Source organism: Zingiber officinale, chromosome 3B (assembly GCF_018446385.1).
Source record: "Zingiber officinale cultivar Zhangliang chromosome 3B, Zo_v1.1, whole genome shotgun sequence".
Taxonomy (NCBI): Eukaryota; Viridiplantae; Streptophyta; class Magnoliopsida; order Zingiberales; family Zingiberaceae; genus Zingiber; species Zingiber officinale.
In genome coordinates, this window is record NC_055991.1 from 26,537,595 (window position 1) to 26,552,307 (window position 14,713).

The window sequence follows — 14,713 nt, forward strand, 5'->3', positions numbered from 1 at the left end:
GGCTCAGCTGGTAGGACCTCAGAGAGCTCAACAGGAGACAGAGTTGATTCGTACTATCAGACGGAGGATGTCAGAGGCTCAGGACCGTCAGAAGAGTTATGCTGATCGGTGACGGAGACCGTTGGAGTTCTCTACTGGTGATCATGTGCTTTTGATAGCTTCACCTACGAAAGGGGTGAAGAGATTTGGTCTTCGAGGTAAGTTAGCTCCACGATATATTGGGCCATTCCAGATCTTGGAGAGGATTAGAGCAGTAGCTTACCGTCTGGCGCTACCACCATCTCTAGCTGGCATTCACGATGTATTCCATGTATCTATGCTGAGGAGATACGCATCCGATCCGTCACATGTTCTGTCAGATATATCAGTTCCCATTCAGCCTGACGTTACTTACGAGGAGGTTCCGGTACAGATTCTAGACCACAGAGAGTGTCAGCTGCGGAACAAGATGGTCCGACCGGTTAAAGTCGGATGGCAATATCATTCTGACGAGAAGGCTACTTGGGAGTTGGAGGATACGCTCCGAGCTCGATACCCTCATCTTTTTACTTGAGGTATGTGGGTTAGAGTCCTTTATGCATTTATACTGTTTGGTTATATTCAAGTAGTTGCTGTTGGTTATAGCGAAATTTGGGGACCAAATTTTTATTAGTAGGGGAGAATGTGAGATATTAGAAAATTTAAATAAAGAGGGTTATTTCAAGAATAACTTTATAAATTTTTTCAAGAATTTTTAGAAATTTTTTGGAAAATTTTTCGGAGCTCGTACGGAGGGTCTTGAGGGGATCGATCGGCGGTCGTGGATTAAGCCTGTTTGGAATACCCGTTTAAGTGAGGAAAAGTTTTAATTATAAATTCTTTTCTTTTCTTTCCCAAACGCCGATCCACCCGAAACCATTTCCTTCTTCCCTCTCCCCGATCTCCCCGACTCCTTCCTCGTTTTCTCTCGCGGACAGATCTGTGGCGATCATCCCCATTGCATCGCCGGAGGACCAGGTCGCCGAAGCTCGACGGGAAACGACGGAGTCTAGTCTATCTTTAGTCCAGTGATTTATTCTCCGGTGTTTCCGGTGCCCGATCAATGAAGGCGTGGAGGCTAGGGCACGGAGGGGGCTGGAGGTGCGTCGTTCCCAGCCGATCTGTGCCCTTCTCTTCTTGATTTTCTTTTTCTCTTCGTCCTCGACATGCGACTGTGAAGGTTTTTCCATCACTGCCCCCAAATCGCTTCAATCGGAGAGAAATTAGGGCTATCAGCGTCCGATCTGTCCAGCACCGGCGGTGTGGGTGAGGTAACAACCTTTGCCTTCACTACTTCTTCCCGATACTCTCTGTTCATTGGCAAGAATGTGCTGTGCCTAGCTCTGTCACCGGTTCTTCTTTCTCTCTCCAGTGGACGGCGATAACAGTGATCTTGGAGGTAGAGGAGCTGATAGATTCCAGCCCTCATCACTGTTAGTTGGGGTTGCCTCGCCGGATCTGTGATTACCACCGACGACTGTAGAGGAGGAGGTAAGGTGCAACGGATTGTTTCTTGAGTTAGGTTGTTGCTTGAATTTTGAATGCTTGATTGAATCTGTGATTTCCTTTTTCTTGATCCGAACAGTGGAGTGGAATCCAGTTGGTTGTTCTGTTCGGTGGGGTATTCTTGTTTGGTCTAGCAGATCACCTTGTTTTCCAGCTGCACCTCTTTGGGTGCAGATCAATAGCAGAGGTTAGAGATTAAGGTATTTGTAGGAGTAATTGAGTACATGATGTATTGATGAATTAGATTCATGTATTGATTTGGGGTTGTAATTAGTTGTTGATTGTTATTAGATTAATTGCTTAGATTTATCCTAATGGAATGATTAGGGTTAAGGTAATTAACCCTAGTCAACTATTGGAGTTGATTTAAGTTTAGATTTCTAGTCAAATTGGTGATTAGGGATCTGGAAACTAATCATAATTAACCATTAGATTAATTAGGTTGATTGAGGTTGTGTGATTAGGGTTTTGCCCTAATTTAGTTTTAGAGATTTTATTTAGCTATTCATTTGGATTTAGCTGAATAATATATATATATATCCTAATTTAGTTTGACACAGGACTTTGATTCGAGATAGGCGTCTCGACGTTGGATTTGGCGTGATACTACCTGCTATTCGAGGCGGGTACCCTTTGACTTATCTCTTGATAGTGTCTTATGATATGCGCAGTTTATATATACTTACTAGTGTTGGTAGTTAGTACTTCCCTGGTTTAGTTTAGTTGATACCTGATATATGCTTCTACTGATAGCTGTTATACTTTAGTCTAGAATATTTTTCTTTCTGTCTATGTTTATCTGTGTTCATAGAGATAGAGGTATTTATTGTGCTTCCCTCTATACTGGATTAGTTGATAGATATGTTAGATATGTGTTGTTGGATTCATGTTGTTTGTTATCCTTGTTATATATGTGTTTATCTTTTTGGCACATACATATATGGAGGAGGATATGTTCAGGTATGACATACTGTAGCCGCATGCACCATACCACATAATTGCATGCTGGGCGATTCACGACTCCATTATTGTTGAGCTCGTTGGCCGGCTGCATTGACCTGCACATCACGTGACCACTGCATGGGTAGTGGCACAGCACACAGGGTGTGTAGGTTGCTCGGTGGTGCTCCGCTGGAGGCTCCACACATGGGTAGTGTGATAGACAACGTGGTAGCACGCCGGGATCCCTCCCCGTCATCGTGTACCGGGAGATGAGAGCGTTACGCTCCCTCACTATGTTTGAGGTAGGAGGATAGGTGTACTCCGACAGCATCCCGTCCACTCGGTCACTTTTCAGGGGTAGTGACGGCAGAGTGCACGGTGTCACAACCCTACCCACTCGGTCTCACTATCGCTTGTGAGATGGCTGACTGGCGTTAGGGGTGACCATGTCATATTTGCTTCATATGCACAGATTGCATTATTTGTGATTGATGCATTTTGGTGATTGCATATGATTGACATGCATACAAGTTATATGCTTTTGCTCTGACTATTTTTATCTGTGTATGTTCACAATCAGTTGCACAAGCCTCGCTGGTGAGTACAGTTTATTTCAGTTATGCATTTCTTATTATTCTTGTAGTAGATTGTATGACATGCTTAGTGTTGGTTACTGCAGTTTATTCAGTTATGCATACCTGTTATACTGTTAGGAGACTGTACTATATGTTATACTGTTAGGACACTGTACTGTAGGATTGTTGCTGGTAGTTATATGTTGCTGTACATATCTATTGGATTACCTGCTGAGTTCTTTGTACTCACACCGTTATATTACTACTTTTCAGGTTGAGGCCGTCGGGAGATTCTAGTCGCTAGCCCCCATGTGTTGATGATTCTCAGTTGTCGACTTTTATTTTCGTTCTATGTCGTTTTATACTTGTGATGTGAGACTCTTGTATTGTGGACTTTATGACGAACAATTGGGTTTGCTACTATTGTTTTCCGCTGCGGATATTTTCATTACTTCATTGATTTGGTTTTCTTCGTTGTAGTGGAGTAGGATGTTTTACATATATCGTTGAGGATTTTTATATCGTCTTTCTTTTGTGAATTATTCATATTAAACTGCGTGGAATGTTGATATAACTGTGTGGTTTGTTTATTATTTGTATTGTATTGTTCCGGCCGTGTGGGCTGAGGATTAGATATATATATTCTGGATTCATATTGTCACCCGTACAGGGGAGATGTTGTTGAAATTTCTTCTAGCAGGGACTACCTGGGGCGTGAAAGCAAAATTAGTTAGTTTATTTTTTATGTCTATTTTCCCTAGCTTAACTTGGGTTGCTCACATAAGAAAGGGAGAGATTGTTGGAACCCCATGGTTGTTTTGGTATGATCAACAAATTAAGTTAGGTCCTGTGTGTTTTTAACATTGTGTCTAAGTGTGCAGGAGCTTTGGAGAACAAGTAGTCGAGCGGAAGACATAGCTAGCGAGAAGGACGGCACGCGGTGCGTCCGAGGGACGAGGCGCTGCGGAAGAGTACACCGGCGGACGAGAAGGAAGTGTGCGGTGGTTCCAAGGGACGAGAAGTCGAAGCGGAAGACTGCTTGAGGAGCAAGAGATGCATCTAGCGAGAAGGTCGGCACAGGGTGCGGCTGAGGAATGAAGACTGCGGATGAGTACGCTGGCGGACGAGAATGAAGCATGCGGTGATTCCGAGGGATGAGAAGCCGCCGCTAAAGCCTGCTCGAGAAGACCGGAAGTTGGGTTCGGGTGAGCCGTATTCCGGATGGTAGAGATCGCCTAAGAGAGTGGAAGACTCGGTCTGAGGTGAATGGAGCCAGAGCAGAAGACCCAGGCTGGGAAAAGTCAACGGGGTTGACTTTCCCAACCGGGGCGCTCGGAATTGTCCGGGGTCCCCGGAACAGTCCAGGGCGCTCGGAACCCTTCCGGGCGCCCGAAGTTGAATTTTTGACCAGATCTCGTCAATCACGATCTGAACGTTGGGGGATTAAGTTTTATCCCCCAAGGCACCCAGAACTCCTTCGGGACACCCCGACCCAGGCTATAAATACAGCCTTGGTCCAGAAGTTTTTCAATAACTCAGAAATTGTAACTCCAACACTTGTACGCTCAATCTCTAGATTAGCTTCTTTCTTTTTGTGCTTTCATTGCTTTAAGAGGCTTCTCCACTTGAAGGAGATATTCTAGTGCGTTCCACTCCTTGGATTAACAACCTCCCCGGTTGTAACCAAGTAAACATCTGGTGCCTCTTTCTTTTCTGTTTTAATTTATTGCTTTTCCATTTTATGCAAGTGTTCTGTTGAAAGTTCGAGAAAGAGTTGTGCTTTAATTTTTTGCAGGCTATTCAACCCCCCTTCTAGCCGGCCACCGCGATCCAACATCAACTACTATGCATGAGACTTGTTGCTAGTTTTCCATATCGTATTAATTGATTGTGTAGGAATTGCTAACCTCATAGAAAGAGTATCTTAGATCGTATACCCGAGGGGCCCTCGTGACAGGGGTAACACATTCACGGATATCTATGGTATTTCCTTGAAAGGAGAGGAAACTTCTCCACAAGGAAGTAAGAGACCAAACCAAGCCCTTATTTCTATCCTTAATGACACTAATTAGAGTTGCGTTCTTATGATCTACCGAGGCACCCTAGTGACAGGGGTTAACTGTAACAGGATTTCACAGGGATCTTCTCTATTTAGTGCTTAAGGATAGTTGCTTTAGCTTCTGGCGAATTCATATTGATGGACAATGAGTAAAGGATAGAACGTGATACATCAATACCACCACAATGAAACCGAACTCCTAGGACTCTTTATAAACCAAGTTAATTACTCTCTCTTCACTAGTTCTCGTTTTCGCTTCCCAACCTCTTTTCTTTAGATAACTTACAACCATAGGTAGTTTAGTTAATCTTAAGTGAACCATTATTAGTGCTTATAACCAGTCCTCGTGGGATCAATAATCTTTATTATTGACGACGAATCCGTGCATTTACGGAATCGTAACAAGTTTTTGACGCCGTTGTCGGCGACTGCGTCTATAACATTAGTGAAAATCATATTGGATTAGACTAGACTTTATTTCTCTTTATTTCTCCTTTTTCTAATTGCTGCATTTCAGAGATAAGTAATTTTATTTATATTTTTCTTTATTTTCTGTATTTTTATTAAAATGCTAAAAAAAGAAAAAGAAAAATAATAATAATAATAATATTTTAACTCTTTTCTTTACTTTATTTCATTTTATTTTATTTTACTTAATTGTACATTCGAAATATTCCATATCTTGTTCTTGCATGCGAAGAGCTAATCTTTCAGGACAACTTCTACCGTCCAATTCAAAGATCGATAGGACTTTCCTGAGAAGAAGAAACTTACAAAAAGTATTTCAAGCCGAACAAGAATCTTCAGAAATGGCTGACAAACTATTGAAGGATTACGCAGCACCTTATGCATGAGGGGTTCGGTCTAGCATCACCCGACCGCCAATCAAAGCTAACAATTTTGAAATCAAGCCTGCAGTAATCCACATGATCCAGCAGAATCAATTTAGAGGAGGACCGCACGATGATCCAAATCATCACTTAAAGCTTTACTACGAGATTCGTGATACTATGAAAATAAACGGGGTCCATCCAAAATCAGTAAGGTTACTTCTTTTTGGATTTTCCCTGAAAGACAGAGACAAGCAGTGGCTAAATTCTCTTCCAAAAAACATCATAACGTCTTGGGAGCAATGTGAGCAAAAATTTCTAGACAAATTCTACACGCCAAGCAAAATGGCCCACATGAGGAATTTGATCGCAAGCTTCAAACAGATAGAATCAGAATCATTATTTGAAGCCTGGGATAGATTCAAAAGTATGCTGAGACAGTGCCCCCATCATGGCCTTGAGAAATGGTTAGTTCTACACACATTCTACAATGGAATCAACTATCACAAGAAGGTATCCCTTGATTCTGCAGCAGGAGGAGCATTAATGAACAAGAGCCTTGATGAAGCTGAAGAGATCATAGAGAATGTGGCACAGAACCACCATCAGTGGGCAACCAAAAGATCTGGTGGTTGTTTCTCAGGGAATCCAATAAAGGTGTCAGGAAAATTTGACGTAGATGCAGTCACGCTCATGTCCGCAAAGCTGGACGCTCTGACTAAGAAGCTCGAGGCCATGGGAAACAACATGACCAATGTAATAGTATGTGTTTGCGAAACTTGAGGAAGTATGGATCACGCTCAAGATACTTGCCCCCTAGGGCGAATACAAGTATAGATAAACTAACTTGAGCAATGCGATGCAATAGTCAGTTACAACCAAAAGCAAAACAATCCATACTCCAACACATACAACCCTGGATGGAGGAACCACCCAAATTTTTTGTACCGGAATAATCAGGACCAAGGACCAGCAAAACAAAGCTATCAACCAGGGTAATAGAGCTACTTATCTGGACAACAGACTTATCAACAACAGTAACCTTCACACCTATCCAGAATTGAAAAGATGCTTGAAGAAGCTCTCTCAGAGCAAAAAGAGATGAAGAATGAGATCAAGCAATTGACACAAAGATTGGAAAATTCCGAAAAACATCAAAAGATGCAAGACAGCTAGATAGCCCAGTCCTTTTCAAGAGCACAGGGAACATTTCCAGGAAAGCCCGATATAAACCTGGTGGAACACTACATCCACATCTTGCTGAGGAGCGGACGAACTTTGGGAGACTCCCAAATCACTATTCAAAAAGGACTTGACTTAGAGGAAGAGCCCTCTCCCCTCATGCCCAATCAGATCCAGAACAAGGATAGATAGGAGATCACTAAGAAGGTCGAAGGAATTCTTCAAATTCCCCCATAAAGTCAGACAATTCCTTTCCCTCAGAAACTGATAACATCCCAAAAAGGATGAAGAGTTCAACCGATTCCTGAAGAAGCTTAAGGAAATTTGCGTAGAAGTACCTCTGATAGATGCACTGCACCAAATGCCGAAGTTCGCAAAATTTTTAAAGGGTATTTTATCAAACAGGAGGCAGAAGGGCGACTTCAAGACCGTAGCATTAACGAAAAATTATAGCGCTCTACTTATGGCAAATATTCCACCGAAACTTCAGGATCCAGGGAGTTTTTCCATACCTTGTAAAATTAGTTCTGAACTCATACAAAAAGCTTTCTGTGACTTGGGAGCCATCGTTAGCCTACTTCCGCACTCATTATGTAAGAAGCTAGGACTCCAGAACATTAAACTGACTACTATGGCATTGCAATTAGCTGACCATTCATGTAGATATCCAATGGGAATAGTGGAAGATGTGCCAGTAGAAGTAGGTGGATGCATCATTCCCATAAATTTCATTGTCCTGGATATGGAGGAGGATCCTAAGATATCAATCATCCTTGGGGGACCATTCCTTGCCACTGCTGGAGGCCTCATTGATGTGAAAAGTCACAAGTTATCCTTGGAGATCGATAAAGAAAGGTTAGAATTTGATTTATCTGATTTTTCTAACTGTGTCTCCTCTTCTCAGGGAAATTCTAGCAAGATGAACATACACAAAGCTGAGGAATGTAGTTTCTAAGAGAGGTCCCCTCCAGTGAGCAATAAGAAGTATATTTTTCTTGCACGAGCGAAACTAAAGGTGCAGACTGGAGCATTAACCCTAGAAGGAGAGCCGTGCTTCCATGGGTTTAGTCAACACTAACTGAAACGAGGTTGAGCTAAAGACCTAAAATAAGCGCTTCTTGGGAGGCAACCCACTGGTTTTTTAGTTTAGTTCATTATTCTGTTTATCGTTTTATTTCTCTAGTAAGTTTAGTCAAGTATTGTTATTATTTTTTTTGGGTATTCATTTTCTGGATGTACATAGCCTCCATGAGCTGGTTGTGAGTGTTTCATGGGTGTGGAGGCGTTAGAGGAGCCAAAATGGTGAAAGGTGAGTCACCGTGCGCTTAAGGGAGTCGATTGTTTGACCCCACACAACCGTGTGAAGTCAACAGGGGGACAAAGGCCATTGGCCGTGCAACCTTGTGTTAACAATCCGCAAGTGTATGGATACATCGTCAGTAATAAAGAAAGATATCGTATCCACAGGGACTGGTATAAGCACTAAATATATCTTAACGCGAATTAGCTAAACAACTAATCAATTGATTTATCAAAACTAGGGCAACTATGAAAAGTAAAGAATAGAGATAAAAGAATAGAAACAAGAATAAAAGCTATGATAAAAGGGTTGTTCTAGGAGTTTCGATTTCTTTGTAATGTTATTCAATGTAGGTGATCTACCAAATCATATCCCTCAATTGTTCATCATTTGTAGAAGGTTGCCGGTTCTCTCTTGCAATAGACAAATGACCTAGGATTGAAATCTATACCTAAATGTGATCAATTAGGAATGATTCCTATGTTGTCCTTACACGGGCTTGCCTGTCAAGTGCGCTCCTCGGAAAATCAACATAGAAATTCATTTCTTCTCAACCTCATCAAGATATGAAAGATTAATGCATCCAATCTATCCTACCCCCTTGAATGCCCTTATTTCACCCTCAAGATCATCACTCAAACGTCCTTACACGGGCTTGTTTGTCATGAACGTCCCTCGGATAATCGAGTGAGGAATCACCTTTACAAGATCCACAAGATATCCAAACATTCAATCAAGTATGGTAATCAAGCCCAATCACAACAATCCACACAAGATCAAATAGATACAAACAGGGCAAAATCATAGAAATAGGAAATTGACAAATCTACAAGAGTTTACATCAAATTCACATTACAAATACTCCCTCTATCCTAGAACATAGAGATCTAATCCATAGAACAAGAAAATAAATCCAAAGACAAGAAGAATACAAGCATCTTGATCCCAATTCCAAGAAGATGAAGGAAGAAAAGCTTATCTACGATGAAGAACCATCTTCGGATCCAATCCTCGTTCCCCGAAATTGATTCGTTGAAGATCCACCCTTAGATCGCCGTAAAATCCCTCCAAGAAGGTGGAGGAATGCCCCAAATCTTGGTTTCTCCCAAAAGGGAGAGTTCCCCCTTCAAATGAGGAAGAAACCCTTATACAGAGCTTGGGTTTGGGTGCCACACGGCCCCGAGACACGGCCGTGTGAAGCTCACATGGCCTGGTCCATTCGCTTCACTACCTAGGTGACACGGTCGTGTGATGCTCACACGGCCGTGGCATGCTCTGCCACTGCCCCCTTGCACGACCGTGTAGATCTACACGGTCCACTCTGGCTCTGGAACTCCTACACGGCCGTGTCTAGGACACGACCAGGGCATTCTTGGCTTCTGGCAATGTTGCACGACTGTGTGACACACACAACCATGCTCACATCCCTTGCATGGCTCTTGCACACCCCTTGCATGTCCCTTGCACACCCCTTGTCATGGCCCTTGCACGCCCCTTGTCATGGCCCTTGTTATAGCTCTAAATGGCTATGTTTTATTGCAACGTCTTTTACACCATTAATATGGGGTTTTTTCTGGTTTAAGTCTTCATCAAAGTTGTAGATCATGAGGTTATATACAAATTGGTATAAAGAACAGCCCAAGACTCCAATCGAGCACAAAGTTATGACCATTTTACTATTGGTCTGTAGTGTTGAAAGTTTCACACGACCTTCGCACGGCCGTGTGACATTCACACGGCCTCCACATGGCCAGAACCTGCAAGGACTTAGATTTTGCATGCCCGTGACACTCTGGAAGCTCTAGACTTCATTTAAGCTCCGTTTTTGCTCCAAATCATGTCCTAAATCAAAACAGGGAAAGAGCAGATCTCCGAACAAAATATAATGGAAGTATGACATTATAAAGAAATATGGTGCAATAAACATAGATTATGCTAATGAAATACAAGTATATGTGTGTCAAGACATGTATAAAAGTGTATATAATCTACGCACATCACACCCCTAGACTTAAACCTTTGCTTGTCCTCAAGCAAAACTCGCAATCTAGATTCATGTGGTTAAATAGTGCATCATAATATCTAGAAAATTAATCTAATCCTATAAGATGATTTCATTGGTGAGCAAGATACAAAAGTAGTTTAAGTATGACCTAAGTAGCAGTCCTCCGTGCTCAGTGCAATAGTGGCATAAATTTTTCAAGTTTCAATCCCTAAGTCTAGTCAAGTCGTCATAAAATTGTATTCCTTATGCTTCTGGTGATAGGCACTTACCTGCCACATGCAAGGTTCGTTCCCCACAAAAATACTATGTATCGTCTACACAAGGTCTCCAAGGAATACTCAGTATCAAGAGAAACATAGCATTCATTTCCCCAGTAACCTAACTCGGTCTCAAAGGGGTGAATTACTAGTTTCCACTCACGATAACCATTTTTTATCCCTTATTATTATTATTTTTTTGAATGTTTCAAAGTATCAAACTTAAACAAACTTTCATTTTTTTTCTTGGGATTGATTTTTCCAAATGAGCTTTACATGATCTGAGTTTATCCAGTAACCAAAATGTAGTTGAGAGGTCACCATAGAAGCACAAGTACTAGTCCAATTCTATGAATCATGACTATTTTAGAGCTATCAACCATCAAAAATAGGCATAGTGTATAGAGATCCTAAAACAAGGCCAATACTTAAACTCTTATAGTAAAAACATTGCTCACTTCATGCTATCATAGATAGAAAAAGATAGATCACTAAATATAATAGCACCATAAGTAACCAATAAACCACATGGAAATCTAGAATAAACGTGCTAGTATTTTGCAATAAGGACAAACAAATATGATGTGATTAATGATGCAACTAGCAAATTTTATTAAGCAAAAAGAAATGAGCAAACTAAACCAAATGCATCTAATGCATCCCCCCAAACTTAAAATTTTCATTGTCCCAATGAAAATAAAAATAATGTGGAGAAGATTAAAATGAAGAGAAGTTACCAAATGATGCGTGCCAAATGTCCATGTCATGAACTTCTCCATCATGTTGTTGCACTCCTCCTAATCTTTGAGTCCCATAAAAGAAAATAGACAACAAAAATTAAGTAGAGGATACAAATTTATTATAGAGAAAGAAATGAAACTATAAAGAAACTAAAAATATGAATGAAAACAAGATTGAAAAACTTGGGTTGTGTAACGCCCGCCCCTCCTGCTAGGGCGGGGTTACGTATGGGAACATACATGCATGCATATTAATCTATTCTTAAGCAGCGGAAGTATTTATTTCTATATTCTTTTATGTTTTTAATTTACTTTTCTTTTAAACACCAATAACTAATTATCTAAACATTTATAATCATATGAGCATGTTAAGCATAATTTTAAATTTAAAAAGTCATGATATCAATTTCCAACATAAGCATGAATAAGTATCAAGTAATCATGCAAAACATTAACATAAGGTAGACATAGTTCATATTAAGCATGGATTAACATAAGCAGGTCTTTTCCTTAGCTGAGCCACCACCACACACATCTCTTGCCTCTCCTGCTGCTCCCTTAGTTTATCCATCCTTTACCTTTATCTGCGGTACAAGGAAGGTAAGCTATAAGCACACAGGCTTAGTAAGATCCTTTCCTACTCACAAAAACTGTGTATCATAGCATAATCACATAAGCATATAGTATGGAGACATAATCATCTAAAACATCATATCATGTAAAAGAGCATCATATCATATCATAAAAGAGCATCATGTCATATCATATCATATCATAAAAGTTTATGCAAGATGTATTTCAAAAACATGCGTCATGTCATGTGCAAAATGTCTTTTAAAACAAATATCATATAATACTTAAATATAATCTCAACATGAGGGCCCGGCTATGTACCACATAACATAAATACGCGCAATCCCTAGGACGGGGTAGCTAATCCCAAACCTACTAGGGATACTAGGTCCGTACTACGTCCATCGACCTAGGGGCGAACTAAGGAGCCCATCCCTTGGACACTAAGGTCCGGTACAAGCCACATAAAAAAGTAAAGTAGCATGTCATATTTACTTATCATATCATGAAGAGTGCTCTTAGTCCCAACAAAAAGGGAAGCAACTCTTAGGCCTTTACTTGTCATATCATAAAGAGTGCTCTTAGTCCCAACTAAAAGGGAAGCAACTCTTAGGCCTTTAGTTGTCATATCATATAGCATGCATACTTGTGAATATAGCCCATCTTAAAAGTCATTATCATGCATGATTCATTAACATACGTAAGTGGGCATATAACATAACATAGGGAAACATAATCATGCATGGAAAATCATTAACTAGTATCTCCTAATTCATATCGTAGCATGTGAGACACATAGTAAATCATAATTAGGGCTCTAATCCCTAATTCCATGAAGTGGCCGAAACTTACAAGGCATTGGATCTAGGTTACAAGTAACATAAAAGCATATGAACCCTAAACCAATTTCATAACACTTATCATAAAGAACATCATGAGCAAGTTTAGTTTAGGTTCTAAGCTTCCTAGGTCTTTTAATCCCATTATGGCCAAAACTTGCCAAGCACAAATCTAGGTTACAAACAACATGAAAGCATGTGAACCCTAAACCAATTTCATATCATATATCATAAGGAACATAATAAGCATGTTTAGTTTAGGTTCGAGGCTTCCTAGGTCCTTTAATCTTGTTGTGGCCAAATGTTTAAGGAGCATGAAACTAAGTCTAAGCAACATACAAGCATAAGAATATCAATCTAACTTCATATCACATCATAAGGAAGACCATGAGCATGTTAGATTTGATTTTTAAGCTTTCTTAGACCCTTAATCTCATCATGCCCGAAACCCTAAAGTAGGATGCATCTATGTTCCAAGCAACATGCAAGCATGAAAACACTAAGAACTCTTCATACCATATCATAAGGAAAGTCATGAGCATGATAGATTAAATTTTAAGCTTTCTTAGACCTTCATTTCTATCATGGCCGAAACCCTAAAACCCTAAGGTGGCATGGATTTAGGTTCCAAGCAACATACAAGTATGAAAAACATTAAGAAATACCATATCATAAGGAAAGTCATGAGCATGATAGATTAATTTTAAGCTTTCTTAGACCTTCATTTCTATCATGGCCGAAATCCTAAAACCCTAAAGTGGCATGGATTTAGGTTCCAAGCAACATAAAAGTATGAAAAACATTAAGAAATCTTCATACCATATCATAAGGAAAGTCATGAGCATGATAGATCAAATTTTAAACTCTCATAGGCCTTCATTTCTATCATGGCCGAAACCTACTTAGGCATAAATCTAGGTTACAAGCAACATAAAAACGTTAGAATTCTAAACATAACTCATAACCTAAGTTACATATCATAAGGGACATCGTGAGCATGTTTAGTTAGGTCTTAAGCTTTTCTAGGTCTTCTTTTCATGCCTTGGCCGAAAGTTCAAAGAACACAAATCTAAGTTCTAAGCAACGTACAAGCATAAGAACACTAAACTAATCTCCTATCATAGGGTACATATATCATAAGAAACATAGTGAGCATGTTTAGTTTAGGTCTTAAGCTTCCTTAAGTTTTTCTATGTAATTTGGTGGCCGAAGTTTCATGAAGCAACCCTAGGTTTTTTTTTAAGAAATCTAAACTCATGGAAAAACACATGAACAACTTGTACCACAGGTGAGGGGATACTTACATCCTCTTGCTTGGTTTTTCTTAAAAGATGGTACCCTTGTGAAGCGGAAGAAGAAAGTTTCTCCTTCTAGTTCTCCCTTTTGCTTCTCTTGCTTGTAAGGAGTAGATCTTGAGGACTTCTTCTTGTGAATTAGTTTTCTTAGGGAGAAAACCTTAGCTTGGATTCGGAAATGGGAGAGGAAAGAGCTCTAGGTCTCGGTGGAGGAGGAAGAAGGAGAAAGAAGGAGGAGGAAGAAGTAGCCAAACTTTCTTTCCCTTCTCTTCTCTCATTCCTATTTATTCTCAATGAGGATGAAAAATGTCCCAATTCATCCCCTTAACTCCTCTATTCTCTCACCCTCTTCATTCCCATGAAAATAGAAAGAAAGAAGAAGAAAAAGACAACTTGTCTTTTGTTTGCTTCTTCTCTTAACCAAGAGAAAGAGGAGGAAAGCTACTTGACATTCTCTTGCTCCCTTACTTAATCATACTCTTACCTTTAACTATAATTTCCATTCTTTGCTAATCATATATCATTCATGACTCTAGTGGTTATCATACCCATTTAGCTTTATCTATTGTGAGGGGTTTATGGTTCAAGCCTT

At 40.2% G+C, this 14,713-nt stretch overlaps 1 non-coding gene across 1 annotated transcript; it reads right to left on the minus strand.

Moving 5' to 3' along the window:
* Positions 1-6,282: 6,282 nt before the first annotated feature.
* LOC121968849 lies at positions 6,283-6,388 on the minus strand. Its single transcript, XR_006108377.1, has one exon. It is a non-coding gene; the product is annotated as a small nucleolar RNA R71 (small nucleolar RNA).
* Between the last annotated feature and the right edge of the window lie 8,325 nt (positions 6,389-14,713).